Source organism: Artemia franciscana, unplaced genomic scaffold (genome assembly GCF_032884065.1).
Source record: "Artemia franciscana unplaced genomic scaffold, ASM3288406v1 Scaffold_1811, whole genome shotgun sequence".
NCBI lineage: Eukaryota > Metazoa > Arthropoda > Branchiopoda > Anostraca > Artemiidae > Artemia > Artemia franciscana.
This window is the reverse complement of record NW_027062968.1, coordinates 1-12,988: the sequence shown is the minus strand read 5'-3', so window position 1 is coordinate 12,988 and position 12,988 is coordinate 1.

Genomic DNA, 12,988 nt, shown 5'->3' with positions numbered 1-12,988 from the left:
AATATAAGACTTTAGCAGCAAAATTATGGAAACTACAAAAAAGAATTATGGAAAGCAGGTTGGCCAGAACGCATTATATTAAATACCTAACTAACTCTATATATGAAATATTTAATTAAATATACCTGCATCATTGTTTTATAACTAAGACTAAGCTAGTTATATCCGATTATAGACAGACAAACCGGCTTTTCTCAGATCAGACAGAGCAAACTTCTTCAGCATGTTCTGGATAACACAAATGCCGATCTCATGGTATGTATATAGTATATGATGGCCTGTTTTTTTACTTAATCGGTCTTTTTTCGTAATTGCATCCAGAAATTTACATTTCCTGTATAAATTCGAATATTTACATAAAATGAATAAATATTGATATATTCTTGGATGCCAAAGCTTAGAAGGAAAACTAAGCCTCTCAATATAAACTTTTTACAAGTTCTTTTCTCTAATTACTTATAATTTCCATCATAACAATAGCTAAGAGCACTTGTGACGAGGCAAGAAGAGCTAAGAGCCAAGAGCTCATATGGTATGAGCTCTAACAAAATTCTAAGGACCAATAGATTGATTTAAAAGGAAAATCAGAGGCTTAATGCCGATCGGGATTCAAAATAAGCGCTCTGAGTCACGATGTCCTTCTAAATACCAAAATTCATTAAGATCCGATCACCCACTCGTAAGTTATAAATACCTAATTTTTTCGAATTTTTTCTCTCCCTTTAGCCCCCCAGATGGTCGAATCTGGGGAAACGACTTTATCAAGTCAGTTTGTGCACTCCCTGACACGCCTACCAATTTTCATCGTCCTAGCACGTCCCGAAACACCAAACTCGCCAAAGCACTGAACCCATTCCCCCAACTCCCCCAAAGAGAGCGAATCCAGTATGGTTACGGCGATCACGTATCTACGACATTTTCTTATTCTGTCCACCAAGCTTCATCTCGATTCCTCCACTCTAAGCGTTTTCCAAGATTTCCGATTTCCCCCTCCAATTCCCCCAATGTCAACAGATCTGTTCGGGATTTGAAATAAGAGCTCTGAGACATGAATTCCTTCTAAAATTCTTCCAAATTAACACCCCCAAGCTCCTTCAAAGAGAACGGATCCGTTCCAATTATGTCAATCACGTATCTAGAATTTGTGCTTATTCTTCTCATCAAGTTTCATCCCGATATATCCACTATAAGCGGTTTCCAAGATTTCTGTTTCCCTCCTCCAACCCCCATGTCCCCGGATCCAATTCGAGCCGAAAATAGAGCATCTGAGACATAAGATCTATCTATATATCAAGTTATATTAGGATCTGATCACCTATTCGTAAGATAAAATACCCCAATTTTCACGTTTTCTAAGAATTACGGTTTTCTTCTCCAACTCCCCCCAATATCACAGGATCTGTTCGGAATTTAAAATAAGAGCTTTGAAGCGCAAGATCCTTCTAAATATCAAATTTTATTAAAATCTGGTCACCCGTTTGTAAGCTACAAATAGCTCATTCTTCCGAATTACCCCCCCCCCAACTCCACTAAAGAGAGCGGATCCGGGCCGGTTATGTCAGTCACGTATCTTAGACTTGTTTTTATTCTTCCCATCCAGTTTCATCCTGATCTCTCCGCTTTATGTATTTTCTAATATTTTCGGTCCTTCTCCCCAACTACCCCCCCCCCCCAATGATGCTGGATCCGGTTAAGATTTAAAATAAGAGATCTGAGTTACGAGGTCCTTCTTAATATGGAGTTTCATGAAGATCCGATCACCCCTTCGTAAGTTAAAAATACGTCATTTTTTCTAATTTTTCAGAATCAACCCCTCCCCCCCAATAGATGGGATCCGTTCCAATTATATCAATCACGTATCTAAGACTTCTGCTTATTTTTCCCACCAAGTTTCATCCTGATCCCTCCACTCTAAGCGTTTTCCAGGATTTTAGGTTCCACCCCCCAAACTCCCCCAATGTCACCAGATCCGGTCGGATTTGAAATAAGAGCTTTGAGACACGATATCCTTCTAAATATCAAATTTCATTGAGATCCAATCACCTGTTCGTAAGTTAAAAATACCTCATTTTTATAGTTTTTCAGAATTAACCCCCCCCCCCCCAACTACCCCAAAGAGAGCGGATCCGTTCCGGTTATGTCAATCATGTATCTAGGACTTGTGCTTATTTTCCCCACCAAGTTTTATCCCGATCCCTCCACTCTAAGTGTTTTCTAAGATTTTAGGTTCCCCCTCCCAACTCCCCCTCCCCAATGTCACCAGATCCGGTCGGGATTTAAAATAAGAGCTTTGAGGCACGATATCCCTCCAAACATCAAATTTCATTAAGATCTGGTCAACCGTTCGTAAGTTAAAAATACTTAATTTTCTTCGAGTTAACCGGCCCCCCACTCCCCCCCCCCCCCCAGATGGTCAAATCAGGAAAATGACTTTTCTAATTTAATCTGGTCCGGTTCTTGATACGCCTGGCAAATTGCATCGTCCTAGCCTACCTGGAAGTGCCTAAAGTAGCAAAACCGGGACCGACAGAATTTGCTATCGTTATATGTCACTTGGTTAATACCAAGTGCCATGAAAACAGAAATCTTCTGAAGTACCCGGTTTAATATATATGAAGACACTGCAATTCTATATCCTTCATCAAGCTTGTAATAGGTGGTTAGCCGATTAGTTCTAACCGATGATTGTTTATTTAATTTCTGTTAGTTTTCTTTTGTTTTTTAATAGTAAAAGTTTTTTAAGCTTGATTTGCATATTAGATTTCAGCTTTAGTCGTTTTCAGATTTATTTATTCATTTATATTAGTACCTGTTGTATATTTGTTTGCTACGATTATTTATTTAATTTCTGTTCGTTTTGTGTTTTATTTATTCTCTAATAGTAAAAGACTTTTTTCATCTTAAGCTTGATTTGCATAATAGATTTCAGTTTTACTCGTCTTAAGATTCATTTATTCATTTTCATTATTACCTGTTGTTTGTTTGTTTGCTATGGTTATTTATCTAATTCTTGTTCCTTTTGGGTTTCATATATTTTTAACAGTAATTTCTATTCGTTCTGAATTTGTATTTTAATAGGTTTTGTATCTGCTGATTTGAAGTTTAATACGGCCTTTACTTTTTTGTGAAAATCTTCTTTTCGGAAAGTTTTTTTAATTAATGTATGGAGACACTGCAATTCCATATCCGTCTTCAAGCTTGTAATAGCCGGTTAGCTGATTAGTTCTAAGCTAAATTAAGCTAAATAGGCTAAATTATAAATGCTACATTTCTCAAATTAAGCTATATTACGAGCGTTAAATTAAGGTATATTAAAAATGTTATTTTTTATTAAATTAAATAAAAATATTAAGTAAAAAAAATGTTATTTTATTAAATTAATAAAATTAATTAATATTTAATTAATTGAAAATTAATTAATAAATTAATAATTAAACAAAATTAAAAATGTTATTTAATGGTCAGTGGCACTGAGTTTCCCCCTTATGCACCCTTTCAGTCCGGATAAAATGTGCCTTAAAAGGGAGTTTTTCAAACCCATTCAAAATTTTATTACTCTTGCGACTGCATATGGCAGCATAATACTGAATAATACAGTTTGAGCTGCATGGTCCATAAAACTTAACATCAGGTTAATTAGGCTATAAAACGTTAATTAGGCTAATCAGGTTAATTAGGCTAATCAAATTAAGGCTATAAAATGAAATAATTCCTAAAGCGTGTAGTAATTAAATTGGAAAAACAAGTTTTTTCAACTGAAAGAAGGAGCAACGTTAGAACTTAAAGAACAGATATTATTACGTATATGGGAGGGGGTGAGTTGCTTCTTGTTAATAACTTGCTCTTTACACTAAAGTTCGAATCTCGTCTCAATTCTTCGAGAATTACTCTTGAATCACAAACGCCGTTTAATTAGAATAAAAAGATCTTTTAACAGTGCAAAAAACAACTTTAGCGTAAAGAGCGAGGTATTGACGAGGGGGGATCCCCCTAATATACGTAATAATTTATTTTCTTTTTACATTTTAATTTTGTTCCTTACTTTCAGTAGAAAAACTTATTTTTTCATCGTTTTATAAATAATGCTAGGAAATCCGACTCTCCCTCCTTGGAAAATTCCCTTCTCCTGTGAAAAATACCTCCATGGAAAGATACTCCCACGTACACCCCCCTCCCCCTCTCCACCAGAAAAATCCCCCAGGAAAGCACCTGTATATTTCCCAATAATCAATGCTATATGTAAACAGTGGACCAAGTTCATTAATTGCAGCCCTTCCCCCGGGGACAGTGGGAGGTTAATTCATCATCAAAAACATAGCTATTAGATTTTTCGACTATGTTGAAAAAATGGCTTTCTCAAAATTTTGATCAGTTGACTTTGGGCTAAAAAAATTGAGTTTGGGAGGGGGGCTAGCTGCCCTCCAATATTTTTTATCAGTTAAGAAGAGCACTATAACTTTTGATCTCCGATCCAATAGCCCTCTCTCGATCTTCTACCATCACTGGTTCGATACGATTACCCCTTGAAAAAAAAAAACAAATAAACACGCATGCGTGATCTTTCTTATGGCAAATAACGTAAAATTCCATATTTTTGTGTATAGGAGCTTGAAACATTTACGGTAGGGTTCTCTGGTGTGCTGAATCTGGTGCTTTGATTTTAATTAAGATCATTGATGTTTTGGGGATGTTTCCCCCTTTTTCAAAAATCGGGCGATTTTTCTCAGGTTCGTAACTTGTTGATAGGTATAATAAAATTTCGTCAATTTTACTTATTTTGAGTAAGCATCAAAATTCGATTCTTTTGATGTATCTATTATTGTCAAGACTGTTTCTTAGAGCTTCGGTTACTATTGAGCCGCATCGTTACATACAGTTCGTTACTGTTTGATAATTGGGTATTGTTTATCGATTCAGAAAGTATAATTGTAGCTATCTAAAACTTTTATTAGGATGCAAATATTGTCAAAAAAAGTAAAAAGAAAATTCAACGTCATCTAGTCTCTTTTCTTAAAAGAAAAGCCAAAACTCAAAACACGGAAATGCGAAAGCCATAGCGGCCGTAAAATACAGGGCAAAAAAACAATTGACTTCGCTAAATCAGCTGTGCTTTTAAAAGGGTTTGATACCTTAAAAATTCATTTTGTGAACCTTATAGTTGGCTGACCATCTCAAAGACGAAACAATTTCTACCAGGCGACTAGTTATAATTCAAAGCTATTAAGAATTTGCAGTTTAACTACGAAATATCATTGTCAACGCAGTGAAACTGCGTTGACAAGGTTTTCAATCAAAGGTGGTAGCACAACAGGGAGCTCCCAACGCTCCAAAATTGATCAAATGACATTTCTTTTGAATTTTCCTAACAGGTATGCTAGAATACTTATAGGAACAAGCTATTCCTGAACTTTAAAAAAATTCTGTTCCGTTTAATTGAAAAACTAATCTTACACTTTCTAATGACATAAATTTTAGCAAAACTGAATATTTATATCTCTGGCCCAAAACGAGAGAAGCACAGTGGTATTTGCAAGATTTTTGGGAAAGTAGATATATGCTCTCGTTTGTTATAATCTCTTACACAAGTTCTACAAGCTACACCGAGAACGCCCAATCAATTCTACATAGTTTGGTCACACAAACTAAAACTTTTATAATGGACGAGATATTAAGGTATCGAATCCCCGTAAGCCTTTTTTTTCAAGGTAACTTACAGGTGCCTAGTAAAACATTATATTTTTGGTTCAGTGTTAACTGCCTTGTGGGCAAATTCTTGACTAGCCCCCCCCCCCCTTCCCAGTGTCTCTCAATAAATTTCAAGACAAATTCGGACAAAATTTAAATTTATTAACAAAATTTTAATACAGAATATCACAAAAAACATTAAAATTGGTTAAATTCGGTCTTCTTACTATTTATTTTCAAGGAATGGTAATAAATATATGAGAAAAATGAAAATCCCGGATTTAATTTGCTTATACTTGCTGCCAACTGTGCCATTTACTTTAATTTGATGAAAATAAAATTTCAAAAATCGCAAAATGATTATAACCGCTAGATCATTCCTTTAAAATTTTGCGCCCCCAAAAATTTATCCCTCCGGGGCTAGTATCCCCGCTTCCCCTCCCCTAAAACCGCCTCTTCCATAACAACAAAATTGCAAATATTAAATGAATTATGAAAGGCGTTTGAAGGACTTCAAAGATCTTACCAAATCACATAATTTACAAAAAGGCAGAATTAGCGGTAAAAATTTTTGTAAGTTTAATGTTTCTGTTTTGGACGCTTTTACTTCAGTGTACTTCGCTGAACTATTTGAGTGTCAAAGCCATTTCTCTTAATAGTTATCAAACTGTTCGTGGTAACGAACTGTAGTAAGGAGCGACCCGGCTCAATAGTAACCAAAACTCTAAAAATGGGATTTTGATACTAATAGATACATCAAAAGAATCGCATTTTAATGCTGATGTTAAATATATAAGTTTAATCAAGTTTAATCTTACCCATCAAAAGTTAGGAGCCGGAGAAAATTTGCGTTATTTTAGAAAATAGGGGGAAACATCCCCGAAAAGTCACAGAATCTTAACGAAAATTACACCATCAGATATCAGCGTATTAGAGAACCCTACTGTAGAAGTTTTAAGCTCCTATCTACAAAAATGTTGAATTTAGTATTTTTTGCCAGAAGGCAGATCACGGATGCGTGTTTATTTGTTTGTTTGTTTTTTTTGTTGTATTTTTTTTACCAGGGGTGATCGTATCGACCCATTTGTCCTAGAATGTTGCGAGAGGGCTCATTCTAACGGAATTGAAAAGTTCTAGTGCCTTTTTTAAGTGACCAAAAAAATTGGAGGGCACCTAGGCCTCCTCCCACGCTAATTATTTTCCCAAAGTCAACGGATCAAAATTCTGAGAGAGCCATTTTATTCAGCGTAGTCGAAAAATTTTATAACTATGTCTTTGGGGACGACTTGCTCCCCCACAGTCCCCGTGGGAGGGGCTACAAGTTACAAATTGTGACCAGTGCTTACATATAGTAATGGTTATTGGGAAGTGTACAGGTGTTTTCAGGAGGATTTTTTGGTTGGGGGAGCGGTTGAGAAGAGGGGGATATGCTGGGGGAACTTTCCATCGAGGAATTTGTCATGGGGGAAGAAAATTTCCATGAAGGGAGCGCAGGATTTACTAGCATTTATTTAAAAAAAAAAAAACAATGAAAAAATAAATATGAAAATTTTTTTAAGTAAGGAGCAGCATTAAAACTTAAAACGAACAGAAATTATTACCCATATGAGGGGCTCTCCTCCTCCTAATACCTCGCTCTCTACGCTAAAGTATTTTTAGTAATGTCGACTATTTATTCTACGGCTTTTGTGATTCATCGGTCATTCTTAATGAATTGGGACAAAATTTAAGATTTTGTGTAAAGAGAGAGGTACTGACGAGGGGGCGGACACTCTCATATATGTAATAAAAACAGTAGAATAAAAAGTTCTTTACGTAAGCTAATTTATAAGTCACGTATATCTTTTACTACTAAAAAGGTTCGTAAAAAATTAAAAGTTTTAGTTGCCTTTTAAATTAACCAAAAAATTGGAGGACAAGTAGGCTTCCTCCCTCGCTCTTTTTTTTCTCAAAATCATGCGTTCAAAATTATGAGAAAGCCATTTAGCCAAAAAAAAAAATAGCAAATTTCGTTTTAGTTATTCCTCTGCGGAGAGCCAAAATCAAAACATGCATTGATTCAAAAACGTTCAGAAATTAAATAAAAAAAAAAAACAATTTTTTTCAACTGAAAGTAAGGAGCGACATTAAAACTTAAAACGAACAGAGATTACTTCGTATATGAAAAAGGCTACTTCCTCATCAACGCCCCGCTCTTTACGCTAAAGTTTTTTACTGTTTTAAAAAGAAGAGTTGAGAGAAAGAGTCAAACTTTAGCGTAAAGAGCGGGGCGTTGATGAGGAAGCAGCCCCTTTCATATACGAAGTAATTTCTGTTCGTTTTAAGTTTTAATGTCGTTCCTTTTTTACTTTCAGTTGAAAAATCTTTTTTTTTTTTATTTAATGAAATTAAAAAAAGCCTTCTCAACTGAAACTAACGAGCGACATTAAAGCTTAAAACGTACAGAAATTACTCTGTATATTAAAGGTGCTTCTCCCCCTCAACGCCCCGCTCTTTACGCTAAAGATTTTTTACAGTTAAGAGAAAGTCAGTTCATTACCACGAACTGTTTGATTATGTAGCTAATCTTGGCTCTTGAAATTGAAAATAGTATGAAATTTCTTTAACATTTTGAACGGGTAGAGCCATTTCTTTGCAACGTATTCTGGAATTTGATAAGTCACGAACTTCGTTGACTGCCTTGATTGCTTTTTGGTTGGTTTCCAGAAGTAAATTAGACGTACGTTGCCAGAGCAACGTGAAGTGTTGCGGCAATCTTTGTCCGGCTTCGCCGAATAAAGTGTTGCGAGAGCAACGCTTTGGTTTTGTTTCTTTACTATCGGTCAAACGCTGAAGTTGTCAGACTATCGAAGCTTTTAAAACCTTATGTTCAAAGAAGAACGCGATCAGTAATCACATGATCAAAGGCTATTCCTCAGCGTTGAAAAAAAAACAATAACAAAAGAATATCGAAAGAAGGGACTAAATTGACTCTGCAGCCAGTTGAACTTTATCCTTTTCAATCGTAGACATCGTGACGGATCAAGACAAGGAAAAATATCTTATATAATCTAGTTGGTATTATAAAGCTATTCGTAACTTTTTAGGATCAAAATACCACAGATGACACTCTATTAATTATTACGAAACTGCCTCGTTGTTTTACGTTATTGTTTGTACCCGTTGCATAAACACTTAATTCTAGGTTATAGTGAGTATGGGTAGGCTACACCAACTAGCAAAAGTTACAAACCCCTCTTCACTACAGATGATTGTAGCCTAACAGACGATTATTACTTACAAGTCCCCAACATGTCTTACCACTGGAACCAACTCGGTCTTACCATCAAATACACTGGAAACAAATAATAGGTACACCAAATAGCAAAATTTGCAAACCCCTATCTGCCAAAGATGATTATGAGCTATCAGCCAATCTTTCCTTACAAGTCCCCTACATATCTCACAATTGGTATCGGCTTATTTTTGGTTTCAGTTTGTACCCTACTACTGAAGTTGTCAACCCCTTGAAACTTTCAAACTAGTATATCTCATGAAGGAATTTTTTTACCAAAAAATGGATGACATATGCTTTGATCAGCTCATCAAGAGCTATCGATTGCCGTCGAAAATTTCTAACTGTCTTAGTTCAAAAGTTGATTTTTTTTTTGCCGTAGGCCAACTTTCTAACGTCACCACTTAGAAAGGAGCAAAGGATGAGCTCCAATTTCTTTAGCAATGACAAAACTTTTAGAGTTTAAGAGGTACATCTGATAACATTTCTCTACCTCAATCCCAAGTCCGAAAAAACAAATGATAAACCCAGCCAAAATCAGGCCAGCACTTTCGGACCCGTGGGAAAATGCCGCTTTTTTGCTTCTGTCAATTTTTCTATTTATCATTCAAAGAAGATATATTGGCTGTGGGGCCGGGTAACTGCCGCATATATTTAACACTTATAGATTTTAGTTCATCTTCAATTTGAAAGTGGTGCCTGCCTGCTTGCCTGCTAGAACGGAGCTTTCCACTCGAAAGCAGAAACATGGTTTGATGAAACGAAAGCTTGGCTGCACAACTTCAGATACTCCTCTCTGACATAGGCTACATAACTCCACTTCACTTCACACACTATAGGCTCTGGCTCGTGGGCAAGCAAAAACCATCCTTTTTGGCCCCAGGAAAGAGCTCTGCGGAGCTTTCCAAAATGTAATGCCATATTCATCAATCCGGCCTCAGGTCCACACTTTCCGTAAAAACCGCAGAAGTTAGACCCTTCACCAGTTTCCAGTAATAAGCCGACATCGGTGGCATAAAAAAAAAAAAAAAAAAAAAAAAAAAAAAAAAAAAAAAAAAAAAAAAAAAAAAAAAAAAAAAAAAAAAAAACGGGACAAAACCAAAGTGTTGCTCTCACAACACAATTATCACTAATTAAAATTAAGTATTGGTCATCCGGTTTTTCTTCTTAGGACGCTAGATAACCAACTTTTGCCTTTCTATTTGTTATTTGTTATTTTTGTCATTTGTTCTATTTTTGTTCTACTTGCTATATTTGTCTGTTTGTTACTTCTATTTATTATTCTATTATTTAATATTCTATTATTTTACACTCCAAACAAACATAACTAAGAAATAATAAGAAATTTCTTTTTCCAAGATAGTGGAAAAATTATTTCACTGGAAAAATTTCACTCTTGGAAAAATTTTCCTATTGTTTCTAAGTTGTGTTTTCTAGATATGGAAAGGCAGTGTGGTCTTCTTCGCTATTTATTTTACGCTTCTTTTATAAAATAAAGATTTGTACATAACTTCAACTTGTACTTGGGGGGGCGATTCTCCTGGTGGCAGTAGTTTAAAACTAGAGTGTGTTCTTAGGCCTATAATTCTTTCGTGGGAATGGGGTTCTTTCGATTGGTTATAGCTCGAGGTCAATCGCTCCAACTATTTACAAGAATAGAATAGGTTGTAATCATATCCTATTCTGTTTACTGTAAGTGGTCTATGGCATTAAATATATTTTCATCTGTCATTTTTTTGGGGGGGGGGGGGAATTATTAATAGATGTGAGTGACTCCATGCTATACTCTGAAATTAACGTTATGGATCTGGTGAATATTGTTATCTAGCAATACTATTGAACTCAGTTGAATTCAGTTCGCCCGTTATTCTCTAGGGGCGTGAGAGGTGCTAATTTTTTCAATATATCCGGTTAATCTATTACGACTTATTAAATAAAACACACTTTTTCCAAATAAATGTAACCAGTGACGTTAAAAAATTGATATTAACATTAATTATCTTTTATATCAGGGGTCTCGCCTCTTCCTTTGAACACCATTCTTTTTATCTTATTTTTTATGATTGTTTTTCCGTAAAAAAAAAGAAGAAAAAAAGTTGGCTACAGCCAGTTGCCTAATGTAAGTTTTTTTTTTTTTTTTTTTTTTTCTTTTTTTTTTTTTTTTTTTTTTTTTTACCTGCTGCGTTTCTTAAAGGTTAAATTAAAAATGCTTACAACAATTGGCAATAAATGAACCATTTCATTTTCAAATTATTAACATAAAAATAACTTAATCACAGTGCTCTTGCACTAGAGGCTTCATTCTTGAAAGATTGAGGTAGAGAAATCTTCTTGTGGGTGTTCTAACATGCAATAAATATAGCCAGCTGGTAATTAATTACAAATATATTGGACAAATATGTTACGGATTTATGCGTGTGTTTCTAATAATGGGAATATAATTCGAAAAATGTAGCCAGGTTAAATAGTTTTAAAAAAAATATTTAACTGTTACTGCATTGTTCTTTGAGCTAATGTCATAAAAAATGTAACTGTCATTGCATTGTTCTTTGAGCTAATGTTATAAAAAATTCAAATAATAATAATTTATTTAAACCCTCTATGCATACAAAATGCAATTAAAGGAAAATGGAAAAGAAATATACATAATAAAAACACGTATCATCACAAACACTAAAAATACACTAACAATGACTCACAGACAATTAATACACCCAAACGGCAAATCTACGACTGGCTCAGATCAAACAGTTTGTGGTAACGAACTGTAGTAAGAAGCGACCCGGCTAAAAAGTAACCGAAACACTAAAAAACGGAATTTTGATACCAATAGTTACATCAAAAGAATCGCATTTTTAAAACCGATTTTAAATATGTAAGTTTCATCAAGTTTAGTCTTGCCCATCAAAAGTTACGAGCCTGAGAAAATTTGCTTTGTTTTAGAAAACAGGGAAAACACCCCCTAAAAGTCATAGAATCTTAACGAAAGTCACACCATCAGATTCAGCTTATCAGAGAACCTAATCGTAAAAGTTTCAAGCTCTTATCTACAAAATGTGGAATTTTGTATTTTTTGCCAGAAGACATCACGGATGCGCGTTTTTTTTTTTCAGGGGTGATCGTATCGACCCATTGGTGCTAGAATGTTGTGAGAGGGCTCATCCTAACGGAAATTAAAAGTTCTAGTGCCCTTTTTAAGTGACCAAAAATGGAGGGCACCTAGGCCCCCTCCCACGCTCATTCTGACCACTGTTCAATTATAGTAATGGTTATTATCTCGCGTTAGGGTGGGAGTGGGTCGGGGGAGGGGGTTACGTTGGAGGATCTTTCCATGGAGGAATTATCATGAGGTAACAAAATTTCCATGAAGGGGGGACAGGATTTTCCAGCATTATTTAAAAAAATAATTAGAAAATAGATTTTAAAAAAAATTCACGTGGAAGTAATGAGTAGCATTAAAACTTAAAACGAACATAACATATTACGTATATAAGGGGGTTCATCTCCTCCATAATGCCTTGCTCTTTACGCTAAAGTGTTTTTAGTAATTTCATCTATTTATTCTTTTACTTTTTTAAAAAGTAGAATCAAAAGAAAGAGTCAAACTTTAGCGTAAAGAGCGGGGCGTTGAGGAGGGAACAGCCCCTTTCAAACACGGAGTACTTTCTGTTCGTTTTAAGTTTTAATGTCGCTCCTTACGTTCAGTTAAAAAAAACTTGTTTTTTTATATTTAATCGCTGTCTGAATCTGCCTTCTAAAACATCCATCTTATCACATATCTCTAAATACTCCATAACGTTTGGAGATATGACCGTTACGAGACCAAATAGGAACACGAAAAAAATACTTGCAAAATTTGAAAAAGACAGGCCGAATTTGTTGACGTTCTGAAGAGGTAAAAACTTCCATTATGCCACCAGAAAAAATACATGGGGAGCAAAAAATGAGTTATAAAGCCGACCAAGCGTTTTATTCTCAAATTGACCTTTAACTCTAGAGAAACGTCCATAGGACTTTCTCGACTTCTCT